Source organism: Octopus sinensis, linkage group LG7, assembly GCF_006345805.1.
Source record: "Octopus sinensis linkage group LG7, ASM634580v1, whole genome shotgun sequence".
Lineage (NCBI taxonomy): Eukaryota > Metazoa > Mollusca > Cephalopoda > Octopoda > Octopodidae > Octopus > Octopus sinensis.
This window is the reverse complement of record NC_043003.1, coordinates 66620135-66638293: the sequence shown is the minus strand read 5'-3', so window position 1 is coordinate 66638293 and position 18159 is coordinate 66620135.

Below are 18159 nucleotides of genomic sequence, written 5' to 3'. Positions count from 1 at the left end.
ACTTTGTATTATAATTAGAAATATTAGCAGTGGAGCAGGCAGAAAACAGGGTGAGATCATTGGAAACCATGCGTCAAGAAAAAAAGAGACTTGGAACCATTCACTTCCAGCAATAGGAAGACAGACATGATGCAAACTGAGATTAGGCATTTGTGTGAGGGAGGATGATGCTCCATGACCATGTAATTAGATCTCAAATGTGGGATCTCAATGTGGGACCTGCCAATGCGTAAATTCTCTTGGCCTGTATTTCGAAGACGGAATACAGACTTATGACCAGCCACTGTAGAAGGCGTTGGGACCCATACCCATGTACGTAACTGCACCCGTTATAAATCGTGGATCTTAGACTACCCGAATAGAGATCCTTGTATATCAAGGATCTCTTGTTATATAATCTGAAGATTTTTAAAGTTATCGCTATAGAGTTTTTGTAAAAATTGAAATTTACGACGATTTGTATACAAATACGTCTATGTAAACAATGCGGTAAAAGATAAAAAAGTTGGTGGTTGGTGTATATACATATTTCAGGAGTTATTGCTCCTTCTCAGTACCACATCCAACCCATTAACCGTCCACGAACACGTTGCTTAAATAATCCCCAAATAATGCAGTGTAACATAATTGGATATACCAGTTTACACGATAAACACATTCCTGGCATCTGGTACATGCATATTATTTGCTGATAGGTATATCGTATTTCATTATGCAACCATAATCTACTACTAAGTATATTAAAGGCTATATATGTCAACCCTGTGTCCTACGGTGTTAGCAGTGCAATTCAATCACTTTTTAAAGTTATATCTACAGATGCCCAAGAACAGAAAATAATCAAGGAACTTAGCACCTTGTAGACATTATTTTCTTCCACGAGTATTCCGATTTCAAATGCTGATGGATACGAAGAGCCAGCCTTCCAATTATGCGGGATCAATCATATAAGATTCGATGACGGATTTCATTTGTTTGGACTTAATTCATTACCTCACGCCCCAAAAATGCTTCAACTTGGTGGTTTTATCATTAAAGGTAATTGGTATATCTTCTATATTTCAGTCATTAGTAACTCAGTTCAAGAAAACTTTTCTCCATCAAACCTTTTCACCAAAACATTCTAGCTGGAGTCTTCAGAGAAACTTTACTCTCTTTTTAATAGTGAGGTCTGATTTGCTGGAGATTTGGTTGTTATTTCTAGCAAGTCAAAAGAACAAATAGAAGCTTTCTCTTTGAATTGTTTGTTTATTCATCGATATATATTTTACCTTTTACATGTTTCAGTATTTGATTGCGACCATACTGGGGCACTGCCTTGAAGGGCTTAGTCAAATACAGCGACTCCATACTAACTCTTAAGGTCTGGTACTTAATTTGGATAGTTTGCCGAACTGCTATGTTACGGGGACACCAATTGCTATGACAGGAGGGGAGGCACACAAAAATGAAGACATACACACATATACATGCTTGTCTATATAAACATCCATACATATATATTTACTTATAAATTAAGGATATAATCATCAAAATCATTATATCAGTAGTAGCGTATAAAATATGACATTATCTTTAAAATTAAGTATGTAATTATTAAATTTAATTGTAAGTATATATATATATATATATATATAATATATATATATATATATATATTATATATATATATATATATATATATATATATATATATATAAGCGTCCAATAATACTATATTTGTTCCACGTCCTCGCGTGGTTGTGTTTTTTTGTGCTTTCTTGTTTGGATTAACTATATATATATATATAATATATATATTATATATATATATATATATATAAACGCAGCAGTGGCTGTGCGGTAAGTTGCTTGCTTACCAACCACATGGTTCCGGGTTCAGTACCGCTGCGTGGCACCTTGGGCAAGTGTCATATACTATAGCCTCGGGCCGACCAAAGCCTTGTGAGTGGATTTGGTAGAAGGAAACTGAAAGAAGCCCGTCCTATATATATATATATGTTTGTGTCTCTATGTTTGTGCCCGCAACATCGCTTGACTACCGATGGTGATGTGTTTACATCGCCGTAACTTAGCGGTTCGACAAGAGAGACCGATAGAATATGTACTAGGCTTAAAAAAGAATAAGTCCTGTTGTCGATTTGCTCGACTAAAGACGGTGCTCCAGCATGGCCCCAGTCAAATGAGTGAAACAAATAAAAGAATATATATATATATATATATATATATATTATATATATATATATATATATATATATATATACATGACTGGCTTTCACACAGTTTCCATCAAACAAATTCAATCACAAAGCATTGACCGACCCGGGCCTATGTTTAAAGACACTCACTCATCGAGGTGCCACACAGTGAGATTGAACTCCAACCTATGTTAGCAAAGCGACCACCTTAACCCCACACCCATGCCTGGCCTCTTAATCTATTTCTTGCACAGATCCACAGACATCTTTGTTGGTGTTTCAGAGACAGATATGAAGTGCTCTTAACGATGACTTGCAGGCGTTTCTTAACATGCCGGGTTCAAATCTCAGTAAGGTCAAGGAGATCGATAAAAACAGCTAGAAACCATATATTCCAAATCGATAGAAACGACTGCTGCATTCTCTATGAAATCCATAGATATGTAACCTATGTCAGAACAATATTTCAAGAATGCATTTCTTGTTTATTGGTTTTATTACAGCAGCTAATGTTTGCAGATATTCACTCTTCTTGCCTTCTTGCTGCTGCCACTGCTGATGATGCTGATTCTGCTGCTGCTCTGCTGCTGCTGCTGCTGCTGCTGCTGCTGTTGCTATACTGCTCAGCTAATGTTCCTTCACATTGTAACTGCAGTTGCTAATACTAATATAGTTTCTGATTCCATCAATAGTTTTCTGTTAGTTTATGGAGCTGTTGCTTTTATAAAACAGAATACTATAAAAACGCAGACAAGGTTGCCTCCTGACCACGCGGTTCTGGTTCTGGGTTGAGTCCCACAGCGTGGTACCTTGGACCAATGTTTTCTTCTATAGCCTCGGGAGGTCCAACGCCTTGCGAGTTGAATTGGTAAAAGGAATCTGGAAGAAGACCGTTGTATATAAAGTGTGTGCGTGTGTGCATGTGTGTGAGTTTGCACCCCCCCAGCACTGTTTGACAATTAGCGTTAGCTTGTTTACGTCTCTGTAACTTAGCAGTTCAGCAAAACAGAGCGACAAAATAAGTACAAGGCTTGATTATGGTGAAGTGGATGATTAAACGATAAAAACAACAGTAAACAATTTTCTATGTACTTTAAGCCTATTGTGAGGGCATGTGACCCAGTGGTTAAGATTTTTGCGCTCCCAATCTCAACATTATAGCTTCGATTCCCGGACCGGGTAGTGCGTTGAATTTATGAGCAAAGCACTTCATTTAACGTTGTTTCAGTTCGCTCAGCTATGGAGAAGCTACCTTGCGATGGACATGTGTCCCGTTCATAGAATACTGTTGAGGTTTCGGCCAATTATAAGCCGAATAACCAGTCTTATGAGTCTGAGGGCTTGAGACAGTAATGTCCAGAAATTTTGGTACAAGGCCAGCAATCTCGGGGAGAAGTAAGTCGAATCCAGCGTTCAACTGGTTCTTATTTTATCGACCCCGTAAGGATGAAAGGCAAAGTCAACATCAGCAGAATTTGAACTCAGAACGTAAAGACGGACGAAATGCCGATAAGCATTTTTCCCGGCGTGCTAACGTTTCAGCCAGCTAATCGCCTTAGAGGGGGCTGATTACAATGAAGATAGAGCTGTTAGATCGGGGCTAACTGAGACTGCGCAACAACAGCAGAGTGGAGGCACAATGGCCCAGTGGTTAGGGCAGTGGACTCACGGTCGTAAGAACGCGGTTTCGATTCCCAGACCGGGCATTGTAAGTGTTTATTGAGCAAAAATATCTAAGCTCCACGAGGCTCCGGCGAGAGGAGTGTGGTGAACCTCACTGTTCTCTTTCACCACAACTTTCTCTCACTCTTTCTTCCTACTTCTGCTCCAAACCAGAAGACCCATGGTGTAACCCACTATGGTGTGGTAAACTTTCAGACCCTAGTCTAGATTTCGAATCCTTTGTGCCCCAGGATGGTTCAGCTCTACACCAGTTAAAAGCCACTGTTTACTGAATGAGGATAACAACGTAGCTTTCGCGCCCGTGCAACCGCCAGTCTATCGCGTGTGGTGGGTGGATCTTCAAGTTGCCACACGCATTCTTAGTAGCTTAGAGTAGGCTCGGATTGGAGATTATTCTTTGTAACTAATGGCGTGATTCCTGATTGGAAGAAGAACAACAACAACAGCAGAAAAAAAGCTATCTCACTGTCTAATTATATCACTATCCTTCTCACTCTCCCTCTCTTCTCTGTCTCTTTCTCTCGCACCCTCTGTCTTTTTCACTCTCTTTTTAAATAATATATTCTTCTTATCTTGCAGAGAATGTGTTGGTGTTTTCGATCTCAACAAATTCCATTTCAACGTTTTACCGATTCCCCGAGAATGCATATTTAAATCGACCCTAAAGGCTTTTGAACAATGAAGGAACACAAAGTAAAAGCTGTTACACCGGATTCAGCCAACTAGTCGCCATCTTGATGAAATGGCCAACGTGATAGTTCATGGTTGCTTCCATGAGGTCGTTAGCAGTATAAATGAAGTGGTTTTCAATCGTGGATTGGAACCACGTTGCAGTGAAATGGCTTCTACCAAGAACTGGAATTGCATGCAGTGAAGTGGCTTCCACAGGGAATTGGAAATATGTCATGCTTTAACTGGCTGGTGGAAACGTAGCCTGCTCGCTATCACCGACCTAATTAATAATTTCTTACGTTAATGATAATATAAGAAAGAGAAATGGCAGAATAGTTACCGCGCCGGTAAAAATTCTCGGTCGTATTTCGTCTGCTTTTATGTTCTGATTTAAAATTCTGCTGGATTTGACTTTGTCTGTCATCCTTTTGGAATCGATGAACTAAGTACCAGTGGAACACCGGAATCGATGTAATTCATTATGCTCCACCCTTCAAATATCAGGCTTTGAGCCTACGGCATAAAGGATTGTTATTATTATTATTATTATTATTATTATTATTATTATTATTATTATTATTATTATTATTATTACTATTATTATTAAGGCGACGGACTGGCAGAATTGTTAGCACGCCGGGCGAAATGCTTAGCGGTATTTCGTCTGCGTTACGTTGTGAGTTCAAATTCCGCCGAGGTCGACTTTGCCTTTCATCCTTTCGGGGTCGATAAATTAAGTACCAGTTACGCATTGGGGTCGATGTAATCGACTTAATACCTATGTCTGTCCTTGTTTGTCCCCTCTATGTTTAGCCCCTTGTGGGTAATAAAGAAATAGGTATTTCGTCTGCCGTTACGTTCTGAGTTCAAATTCCATCGAGGTCGACTTTGCCTTTCATCCTTTCGGGATCGATAAATTAAGTACCAGTGAAACACTGGAGTAGATGTAATCGACTACTCCCCTACCCACAAATTTCATGCCTAGTGCTTTTAGTAGAAAAGGTTATTATTATTATTATTATTATTATTATTATTATTATTATGAAGGTGGTGACGAAGTGACAGAATCGTTAGCACACTGGAAAAATACTTGGTGGTACCTCGCCCGTCGCTACATTCTGAGTTCAAATTCTGTAGCTGTCAATGTTGCCTTCTATCCTTTCGGGGTCGATAAATTAAGTACCAGTTGCGTACTGCGGTCGATCTAATCGACTGCCCCCATCCCACAGAATTTCGGACTTTGAACCTAGCATAGAAAAGAGTATTATTATTATTATTATTATTACTATTGTATGTTTGACTTTTGCTTTATATTTGTACAAGTTGGCTCCAAGTCTCACCCAGAGACCTCAAGAGACAACAGGTTTAAAGTTCATGTTGTTGTTATGCCTAGTGTGTCATATATTTTAAAATTAAAAAAACCAAAATTATGTTTGTTTTAAACCTTGAGATTACATAGAAAGTATTTTGCGTAGGATATGAGCAGTTCCCATGAGCACTACCTTTTGAATTTCTGCCATTTTGGGGTTTCCTGGTATCTGAGTTAGGTATCAATCAGCCCCTTTTGCTATCATTCCCAGGGCACCTATGACAACTAGTATTGTTTTAGTCTTCAGGTTCCACTCTTTGCTGATTTCTGTTTCCAGATCTTTATATTTGCTCATTTTTTGGTAGGCCTTGACAGATACGTTTATATCGATTGGGACAGTCATATCAATGAGGAGGCATGTTCTTTGTCTGAAGTCTTTCAATATGATGTCTGGCCTATTTGCATCTATCTTTCTGTCAGTTTGAATGGTGAAGTTCCAGAGGAGTGAGATGTGGTCATTTTCAAGTACTGGAGGTGGTTTGTGTTCCCACCAGTTTTTTTCCTGGGGCAAATCCAGGTTTTTGCAAATTGCCCAGTGAATATATTGTGTAGCACTATCATGCCTGTTGAGATACTCTCTAGGCGCTAGAAGACTGCACTTGGAGACAACAATGGTTTCACTTTGTTGTTGACATACACGACATGTTGGGCTACTGCCGTTCTTTAATATGTTGGCCTGGTAGTTTCTTGTTGGTAGGCATTGAACTTGAGCTGCTCTGATAAACCCTTCTGTTTCAGATTTTAAGCCAGAGGCCATTAGCCATTGATGGGTCTGGGCTTTGTCAACATTTACATTATTCGCTCTCTTTGAGCATTTGCCATAGAGAGGTTTTTCTTGCTATTTATCATTCAGAATATCTAAGGCCGCAGTTTTGGCACGGGTTTTCATGCGCTTAGCTTTTTCTGTGCTTGTTTCTTGTGTCTAATTCCGAAATTTGTTGTATTCGGAATTCACTTAGATATTCTTTTGCCTGTTTTGTTACTAAGTATGATGCTTTCTTGTTTTCATGTTTTGAGACAAGTTTTAACATCCAGTCCTCAGAGTTTTTCAGGTAGGTGTCTAGGCTAATTGTATATTATTATTATTATTATTATTATTATTATTATTATTATTATTATTTTATTAGTATTAGTATTATTATTATTATTGAGTGAGAGAGTAGTGCATGCCATCAAAGTGACACTGGGGTAAAATATACGAAGCCCAGTATACCCATCATGACTACCCGTCTGATAAGGGTACACTAGGCACATGCATTACAACCATATGTGCGCGACATGGTGATCTCATATCAAGATAAACAGCACATGACCTTGCAGGTGGGGCCCAGTTAGAATTTTCTTCAGGTCGAGTAACCCATCCCGCTCAAAAGGTCCCTGAATAAGGGTTGTTCAAGGGTGTTGAACGAAACACCCATGTTTCCAGAGGTGAATTATTCAAACCCCAAAGAATCCCTCTCAACACATGGCTATTATTATTATTTATTATTATTATTATTATTATTATTATTATTATTATTATTTTATTATTATTATTATTATTATTAAGTCTGTAATCTAGCAGAACCGTTACTATATCGAAAAAATGTTTGAGGCGTTTCGTCGGTTCTTTATGTTCTGAGTTCAAATTCCCCAGGGCAACTTTGACTTTCATTCGATCAGAGTTAAAAAAAGAAAGCATCAGGCGACAGTTACTGTGATCGATATACTCGGGAAAAAAAGTCTGCATGGAACCGCTTTGTCTGCTAGAAATAGCAGGCAGCTTCTCCTAAAATCACTTCCTACTGCCTCATATAAGAATATAACGTATCAGAAAAAATATAGACCTGAATAACCTTACAAAAGTTGGACGGTCGCAACTGCAATCCCTTTGATGATAGGTATGCTGAATAAAGGCTGACCTGGGGCTAAACAGCAGCAGCAGCGAAAGACATTTGACATATATAAGATTCTACCTTTCTGCTGGTTAATTGCGACATCAGTGATTTTTCAAACACCGTTTTTCTGTATCAGCGGAAACCAAATATATTAAGACTTACGATAACGGTCAAAGAAGCAAAAATCCGTATTTGGCAATACCGCCACCACTATATATATATATATATATATATACATATATATGCATCTATGTATATACTATATATTTAATGTATATTATACACTCAACTCATTTAGTAAGATATATATTATTTAGAACAGTTTGATTCGACTAAACGCAACTTAGTTTCGTAGGTGTTTTTACCGAAACCTAACTCGTCAGGCTCAGGTAACCGAATGCACAATGCGGCACGTAAGAAGCATCATCCGAACGTGGCCGATGCCAGTATTCCCTGACTGGCTCTCATGCCGGTGTCACGCAAAAAACACCAACCGAACGTGGCCGATGCCAGTACCTGCTGACTGATATATATATATATATATATATATATATGTATATATATCGTGAAACTCCGTCGGTTACGACAACGTGGGTTCCAGCTGATCCGATCACGGAACAGCCTGCTCTTGAAATTAACGTGCAATGGCTGAGCACTCCACAGACACGTGTTCCCTTAATGTTGTTCACGGGGAGATTCAGCGTGACACAGAGTGTGAGTGACAAGGCTGGCCCCTTTGAAATACAGGTTCAACAGAAACAGGAAGAAAGTGTGTGAGAAAGTTGTGGTGAAAGATTACAGCCAGAACCACATGGAGCTTTATATGTTTTCGCTCAATAAACGCTCACAACGCCTGGTCTGGGAAGCGAAACTACGATCCTACAACCGCGAATTTGCTGTCCTAACCACTGGGCCATTGGGCCTCCACACACACACATACACACAACACACACAACACACACACACATACAACACACACACACATATAAATATATACTCACACACACAGAATTTTGCTATTCTCTAATAGTATATTTAAGTAGATTTAGTAATAAATAGATTATTTAGTTTTATTATTTACCATATTCTTCTCCTTTCTTCTACTTCTCTTTTCTTTGTTTCTTTATATTCCACTTAAAATGATCATCATCATCATCATCACCACCATCATCATCATCACCATCATCATTACCACCAACACTACCATACCACTATCATCATCACATCATCACCATAATCATCATCATCGTTACCATCAGCATTATCATCATCATCATCATCATCATCATCATCATCATCGTCATCATCATCGTCATGATCATGATCATGATCATCATCATCATCATCATTGTTACTACTATATTAATCACCATCGTTATACCATTTAATTTTAATTTTAGCAGAAGCACCTGGACATTTCTCGGGGGAAATTCAGTTGCTTGTTTTCAAACATCAAAGCAAATAAGAAATAAAAATAAAAATATAAAATAAATAAATAAATAAATAAATAAATAAATAACTAAAAAATGTGCCAGATCTCAACTTTTGCTGATATTAGCGTTGAATGAAATATTTGATGTACAACATTTCAAAAGAACAGAAATTCCACGTAGATTTCATAAAAAAGAAAGAAAGCCAAATGGAGGGAAAACGGAAGAAAAGGTAGGCAAAAATTAATAATAATAATAATAATAATAATAATAATAATAATAATTATAATAATAATAATAATAATAATAATAATAATAATAACAATAATAAAAGGCGATAGATATGACAGGTTAGCTTGGGAAGCTAAGCAGTTGTAGTCGATGAAAAAGATGGTTGTGGTACCAATAATTGTCGGAGCCCTGGGAACAGTGAGCAAAAATCTTGAGACCTGCATGGAACAAAAAGGGGCTGCAATATGGGGGGGGGCACTTGCAGAAAGCAGCACTGCTTGGAACCGCTCGATTACTCCGGAAGGTGCTCGAAACATAAGAGGTGTTATCTTAGTTCACTGGTAAGTGAACAGCTGACACTGCAGTACATCTCCAGCGTTAGAAGTCGTGCAAAAGCAATAATAATAATAATAATAATGATAATAATAATAATATAATAATAATAATAATAATAATAATAATCCTTTCTACTAAAGGTACAAGTCACAAGCTGTGAGATTTGTGGGGAAGGGACCAGTCCAATAGATCAACCCTAGTACGCAACTGGGTCTTAATTTATCGACACCAAAAGATTGAAAGGCAAAGTCGATCGCAGTGAAATTTGAACTCGAACACAAAGAAAGACGAAATGCCGCTAAGCATTTTGTTCGACGTACTAACGGTTCTACTAGCTCACCATCTTATCAATAATAATAATAATAATAATATTTTCTACTCTAGGAACACAAGGCCTGACACTTTGGGGGGGGGGGGGGGCAGTGGACTAGATCGACCCCAGTACGCAACTGGCACTTAATTTATCGACCCAGAAAGGATGAAATGCACTGTAGACCTCGGCGGAATTTGAACTCAGAGCATAAAGACAGACGCAATAACGCTAAGCATTTCGCCCGGCGTGCTAACGTTTCTGCCAGCTTGCCGCCTTGATAATAATAACAATAATACTAATAATGATCATGATAATAATAATAATAATATGAAGATGGTGATGATGATGATGATGATCATCATCATCATCATCTTCATCTTCGTCGTCGTCGTTGTTGTCGTCGTAATGAAGAGAGAAATGAGAGAGAAACAAAAAGAAAAAAACGGAGAAAAGTCTAGAAAAAAAAGAAATATCTAAGATAGTTCTTATTCTCTAATTACTTATCTAGCCTTCCGTACCTTTGCTATTTTCGTGACACACAAAGAAAACATTATTATATTATACAAACATATCCATGCAACAAAAATGTTGGCTATTTTAATCACATTTTTTTCCTCGAATATTCTCACATATTCCTCTGGGCTCGGATTATTTAATCTACGCTCCATTCTTTTCCTCTTCACAACTGCAAAAATATGACGAGTTTACATATATAAACATAAAGCGAATAAAACTTCTGTATTTTAATACAATTTATTTCATTGGGAAACAATCAAATTATTTAGTTTCAGTTCATTAAACAAGAAACAAAAGGTTTTTTTGTTGAAAATTTGGAACTAAATCACCTTCCTAAGATTTGGTTATAAATTACACATAAGAGATAAAAGCTAAGTTTTCTTTCATTATCATATTATTAGATAAACCAAAGGTTGTGCTGAATTACTAGGAATGGTGAAGCGCCTCGTTGTATTTGTTATAATAAACATGCAAAGTATGAAACGTGGTCTTCTCAGATATTTGGGTCTCAAATTGAAATGGACGTGATAAATAAATGGTTGAATGCATTTGACACGCGGCAAATGACCGAATAAATTTACGGAACCTTCTCCAGAAAGAATTATAAAGTATAAAAGAGTAAGCGATAAAGAACAATGGAAAAGGATTTGGACTGAATGTAGAAGTTTGTTTCTGGTTATTTAGCATTATATAACTTTTTCTCTTTGAGGTCATTCTAACGTAAGTAACTTAGAAAGGAAGAAAAAGAAGCCTACAAATTCAAAAGATGTGGAATGACTGAAATTTTTAAGGACTGGATATCATAAACCAGACGCAAACAAGACGACGGTAATGAGTTCCAGAAAGCACCAGTTCTAGGAAAGAGAGTATGAGGGTGTGAGCACCAGTTCGAGGAAAGAGGAAATTTCGAACATGGGTTCTCATTCCTAAGGTTTTTTTTCCAATGTTATGATTTTTATCATTATTATTATTATTATTATTATTATTATTATTATTATTATTATTATTATTATTATCATTATTATTATCATTATTATTCAGGTCACTGCCTGGAATCGAACTCGGATTCTTGGGGTTAGTAGCCCGCGCTCTTAACCGTGGTCATATGAGATGTAATTATGATAGTGATAGATGCAGCTGTAAGTATAAGATAATAAATGGTTGGTGCCATGTTCTTTTGTGATTCAGGCCTTATATATTTCCGTATCACACCTGGTGTTTCTAGGATTCTATTAATATATCTACCTCACCTACGTTCATATTTATCATACACTTAAATGTGCGTGTCTCTTTATCTACGTATTAATGCACAACTATCTCAGTATACACGCGCGCACATGCACATACACATATATACATACATACATACATACACCTATGCATACACACACACACATATGCATACATCAGAAGCTCCAAGCATCTGATATGGGTATGCCCTTACTTAGATTGGTACATGTGTGTGTACTAAAGTAGCCATCTATGTATCATACTAAAAATAAATATATCGTTTAAAGGCAAATTTACTGTTGTATTCGTCCAAAGATAACACTTCTTATGAACATGCTGTGGTTAAAAACGCAATATATATGAGAGGGAGGCAAAAATTATTCCAGCAGTAAGCAGCGAGAACTCCAGACACATTCTGTCAATTTGTTGTATATAGTTCTAGCTGAGCTAAGATCAAAGTTGTTCCAACCGTGACAACCCCGATCTTTTTCAACATAGCGGAGACTAATATATCCAATGCATGCGTCATTACTGAATATAGAGTGAAAATGAATGGCTTAGTGGTCAGGGTATATAGCTCACGATCATAATATCATGAGTTCGACATCCGGCAGAGCGTGGTGCCCTTGAGCAAGGCTCTTTATTTCCAGTTATTCCAGTGCACTCAAACTGGCTAAAATGAGTTGTATCTCTAATTCAAAGGGCCAGTCCTGTAACATTCTGTGTCACGTTGAATCTCTCTGAGAACTACTTTAAGGGCACGCGTGTCTATGGAGTACTCAGCCACTTGCACGTTGATTTCGCGACCAGGCTGTTTCGTTGATCGGATCGACTGCAGCGCTCGTCGTCGTAACCGACGGAGTGCCAGTTCTTTTTCTTTTTTTTTTTTCTTCCTTTTGCTTCACCTTGGATGGAAAATAAAATGCAATGCCAGTTATTTGATATAGTATGCTATGATATATTGGAAATTTGGCTGCCATTTCTAGCAGATATTAGAAATTCATTAGCAACGGATGACGCTTTGTGTAAAAAGAAGAACGACATTCTCTTTCATTCTCAACAATAATTGACGTATCAAACATTTTGCATACGTAAGATACTTGAGCACCTGACTACAGGCTTCACGCTGATGTAACCGCAACCCATTTCTATTTTAGGCACAAGGACGAAAATTTTGGGGGAGGTGGCTAGTCGATTAGATCGACCCCAGTACTCAACTGGTACATATTTAATCGACCCCGAAAGATTGAAAGGCAAAGTCGACCTCGGCGGAATTTGAACTCAGAAGGTAAAGACAGACAAAATACCTATTTCTTTACTGCCCACAAGGGGTTACACACAGAGGGGACAAACAAAGACAGACAAACGGATTAAGTCGATTATATCGACCCCAGTACGGAACTGGTACTTATTTAATCGACCCCAAAAGGATGAAAGGCAAAGTCGACTTCGGCGGAATTTGAACTCAGAACGTAGCGGCAGACGAACTACCAATTTCTATTTCTTTACTACCCACAAGTAGGTAAACACAGAAAGGACAAACAAGGACAGACAAACGGATTAAGTCGATTATATCGACCCCAGTGCGTAACTGGTACTTATTTAATCGACCTCGATAAGATGAAAGGCAAAGTCGACCTCGGCGGAATTTGAACTCAGAACGTAACGGCAGACGAAATATCTATTTCTTTACTACTCACAAGGGGCTAAACTCAGAGAGGACAAACAAGGACATACAAACATACATATATATACGATGGGCTTCTTGCAGTTTCCATCTACCATATCCACACACAAGTCTTTCGTCGGCCCGAGTCTATAGTTGAAACACATGCCTAATGTATCACGCAGTGGGATTGAACCCGGAAAAATGCGGTTGGGAAGTCAGCTTCTTAACACAGTGCCACCTGCCACTTCTACGCCTATATATATATATATATATATATATATATATTATATATATATATATATATATATGCTTTATCCTTTTCTTGTTTCAATCATTTGACTGCGGCCATGCTGGAACATCACCTGGTGTTCCAGCATGGTATATATATATATATATATATATATATTATATATATATATATATATATATATATATATATATATGTGTGACAGGCTTCTTAAAGTTTCTGTCTACAAAATCCACTAACACGGCCTTTGGTCAGTCTGAAACTATAGTAGAAAAGATATCTCGGACGTGTCACGCAGTGGGTCTGAACTTAGGACCATGTGGTTGGCAAGAAGACTTACCATACAGCCAGGAAAATATAACAGAATTGTTATGCGAGACCATCCTTGATCATAGGCTTGCTCTGTAAGATTTGGCTTCGGTCAAACAACATCAACAATAACAACAACAGCAACAACAACAACCAGCAGCCACAATAGCAACAACAATCTATTTTGTGTTAATTTTATATAAAAATCATCTTCAATTTTATTTTCTTAGTCGATAAAATAAATACTTGTCAGATGTCAGAGCCAATTGAATGAGAATGTGTTAAGTGCCGGTTGCCGTAGTTAATGTGGAGAGTAGAAAATAAATTTTAATGAAATGAAATTATGCTGTAATAGAAAGAAATTTCATAGCATTAATGGCAATTATTCTCAAAGACACGGAAACTCTTCTCATCGTTCTTAATTCCTGGGTATTATGTGTACATGGAGTTTTATTCCCGATGTTCAATGTGGCTAAACATGCCAAGGATTGTCATTAGAACTAGCGAAGACATTGAATATTATCATTATGTAATTTTCGCAAATTCGGTGAGTTCTCTTCCTTGCCCGTTTTATGTATATATATTTCTCGACGTCTTACAGGAATTTTTGCCAGGACGAATCCAGCAGACAATAAGCGCATGAAAAAACAACAAAACAAAACATATTAAGTATGTATCATCGGTAATATTAACATTATTAGAACTGCTTCTATCAGGTCATCCCATAAATTCTATCCGATTTTACCATTTTTAAAATTGAAATTTAATAGTATTTTAGAATGTCTAATGGAACTAAAAATTATTTTTATGCATCTGTGTACATTTAAACTAATTAAATATTATTTTACAGAATAATAAAATTTAAATTTCTTTGATTAAAACCCTTTCTAACATGAAAGTATCCAAAGAGCATTTCAGGCACATAATGCTTTATGAGTACAAAAAAAGGAAACTCTGCAGTCGAAGCGACTCGAAACACACTCAGTTTTTGGGAATGAATGCTTGAATGAAAGAACTTACAGAAAATGGTTTGCAAAATTCAGAAGTGGGGATTTCAGCCTTGAAGATGAAGATCGAATAGGACGTCCAGTTGAGTTTGATGATAAGCTCCTTGAGGCATTACTTGAAGAAAATCCTGTATTAACAGTTGAAGAATTGGCAGTAAAGCTTAGTTCAAACCATACAACTGTTTATCGTTTATAGAAAGGTTCCTAAACTTGAAAAATGGGTGCCTCGTGATTAGTCCGAAAGCTACCGCAAATCCCGAATTGACATCTGCTCTTCTCTCCATTCTCGCGAACTCATTTCATCCTTTCTGATAGACTTGTGACTGGTGAGGAGAAATGGATTTTCTATCGAAATGTTATATAAATATATGCATATATACATACACATATGTACATATCTACATATATATGTATATATACATGCATATATGGGTACAGGACATAAAAAAAAAAACCAAAGGGAGAAACGGGAACATAAAAAAACCCATAGAAAACGAACTTTTTTTCGAACAAAGAAAGAAACAAATAGAGAAACGAGACAGGCAACATAAATAATATTCCCTTCATCAGTTGTCCCCTGTTTTATCTGCCCCGCGTTTCGAAGGTAGGGACAAGACGCGACTTCGTGAAAACAATACCTCATGCAAAGCAAATTAAGTAAAATTTGGGATTCTTTGCGGAGGGTTAAAGTGGTAACAATAACAGGACAGTAAGAACAAAACAGTAAAAACAAACGGTGAGGGTTGTTAAGCCAAGTTTATTTGAAGTGGTGGACGCTGGAAAAACAAGATATATATACATAAATACTTACATACATATATCACCGTGATCACCGTGACCGACCAGGTTATCAGTTGTTGCTACACATCGCTGGTCACAATGCGCTTCGCATTGTTTTAGCCTTCAAATGACGCCACACCGCTGGCTAAGCGAACAGGCCAACAGAAGAAAGAGTGAGAGAAAGTTATGGCGAAAGAGTACACCAGGGATCGCCACCACCCACTGCCGGAGCCTCGTGTAGCTTTAGGTGTTTTCGCTCAATAAACATTCACAACGCCCGATCTAGGAATCGAAACCGCGATCCTACAACCGCGAGTCCGCTTCCCTAACCACTGGGCCATTGCTCCTCCACACACACACACACATATATATATATATATAACGGGAAAGTTTACGAAATTAAACAAAAGACGAAGGCAGGTGAAGTACAAGCAAACAAATGTATTAGTATAGCGCTCAGGAATAGAAATAGAAAAAGTCTTTTACGTTTCGAGCCTACGCTCTTCGACAGAAAGATACACAGAAAAAACAAGGAGAGAAACAAGGAGAGAAAAAAATGCGTGTAGGATGACATAATGTTGCCTATTATTAGAGATGGTGCGACTATTCCATTCCTCTATGTACCATGCTTACATCACAATAAAGATTCTCAACGAAATAGTTGTAGCTGTTCCATATATATATATATATATATTATATATATATATATATATATATATATATATATATGGATGGTGCTCCGTCGGTTGACAATGAAAACTCAGTAGTTTGTTCGATCAGCTGAATTAACAGTTCCCACAGGGTCACGTGTACAATTAACGTAATCCTTATGCACAATCAACGTGACATAGTATTTATGTGTAACGAGGCATTTTACCTTTAAATTACAGGTAAAATACTTCTGCTCGGCTTCTACATACTTTCCCACAACCGAATCTCAAGCTCTGTGGGTCAATTCGCGATCACAGAAAATTACATTTGACGACATGTGGCAGGATCGAAAACGGAACTTCATGATTACGAAACTATATTTTTAACCATTCAGCCATGTGTGTGTGTGTGTGTGTGTGTGTGTGTGTGTGTGTGTGTGTGTGTGTGTGTGTGTGTGTGTGTGTGTGTGTGTGTGTGTGTGTGTGTGTGTGTGTGTGTGTGTGTGTGCATGCGTGTGTTCGTGTGTACTCATCAGCGCTGGATTAACCATGAAGCAAAATAAGCACGTGCTTAGGGTATCAAAGGAAGGAAGAGGCACCACAGAAATGGTAAATGATTTACGACACGAAAGAAATCATTTTAAACTTGCTAAAATAATATTCGTAATGCCTTATTTCTACTAAGTATAGAAGCAGAAATTTTATGTAAAATTTATTTTAACGATATTATCGAGCACTTTGCAATAAAAAAATGAAGGAGAACACTTTTCAAATATAAATAAAATGGAAACATACAAATATAAACATTATTTTCTATCTTACTGTAAATTTTGTTTCATTTTGAAAAATATAAATTTATTTTACTGTTTATTATCGTTTAAATTTTGAATTATTTTTGTTTACATTTTGAACCATTTACACATACTCAAGAGCATCAAAACCTTTACAGCGCTTAGGGCCTCTGTGGATCTTAATCCGGCCCTGGTGCTCACAAATATGGAGAACAGCCTTTCTGTCTTACATCTGTCATTAAATGTTATAGGTTTAAGTTTATGGTTGGTTGTGATGCATATTTTGGTCCGTTTTATGGCGTTTTCGATAAATTTTATATACTTGATTCATATAATGCAGAGAAAAATCTAGAGGCATAAAGAAGTCTGGTCACCCCATCTCTGTCGGAGCATAGACTGGTACTAGTTAGAATGTTTAGTCTTCACTGTTGGTCTCATCCACGATATTTTCCCACGAGAGTTCCGGACACCAGTTATGAACTCATTTGCAAACAGCCAATCAGAGCTCAGCTATCAAACTAATATATGCGTGAATAACAAGCGATGGGCGATAAGGTCACTTAGGTATGGAATGACCGTGCTTCTTGTTCTTGTTCTTGTTCTTGTTTCAACCATGGCTGCCTCTGCGTAGTTATGTTCTTGTTTACTTTGTAAAACAGTAAGGGGAGAGGTTTGCTAGCACATCATCCTCTACCCACGTTTTTATCATCCACATCTTTACCATTTGGGCCCTAACAAAATCCAATAATAGATATAGATGCAAATCTATCTAATTACTTGTCTCCTTCTAAAATTAAGCATAAATTGGCGATCGGTTGAATTACAACACTGTTCTTAGTTTTGAATTTACT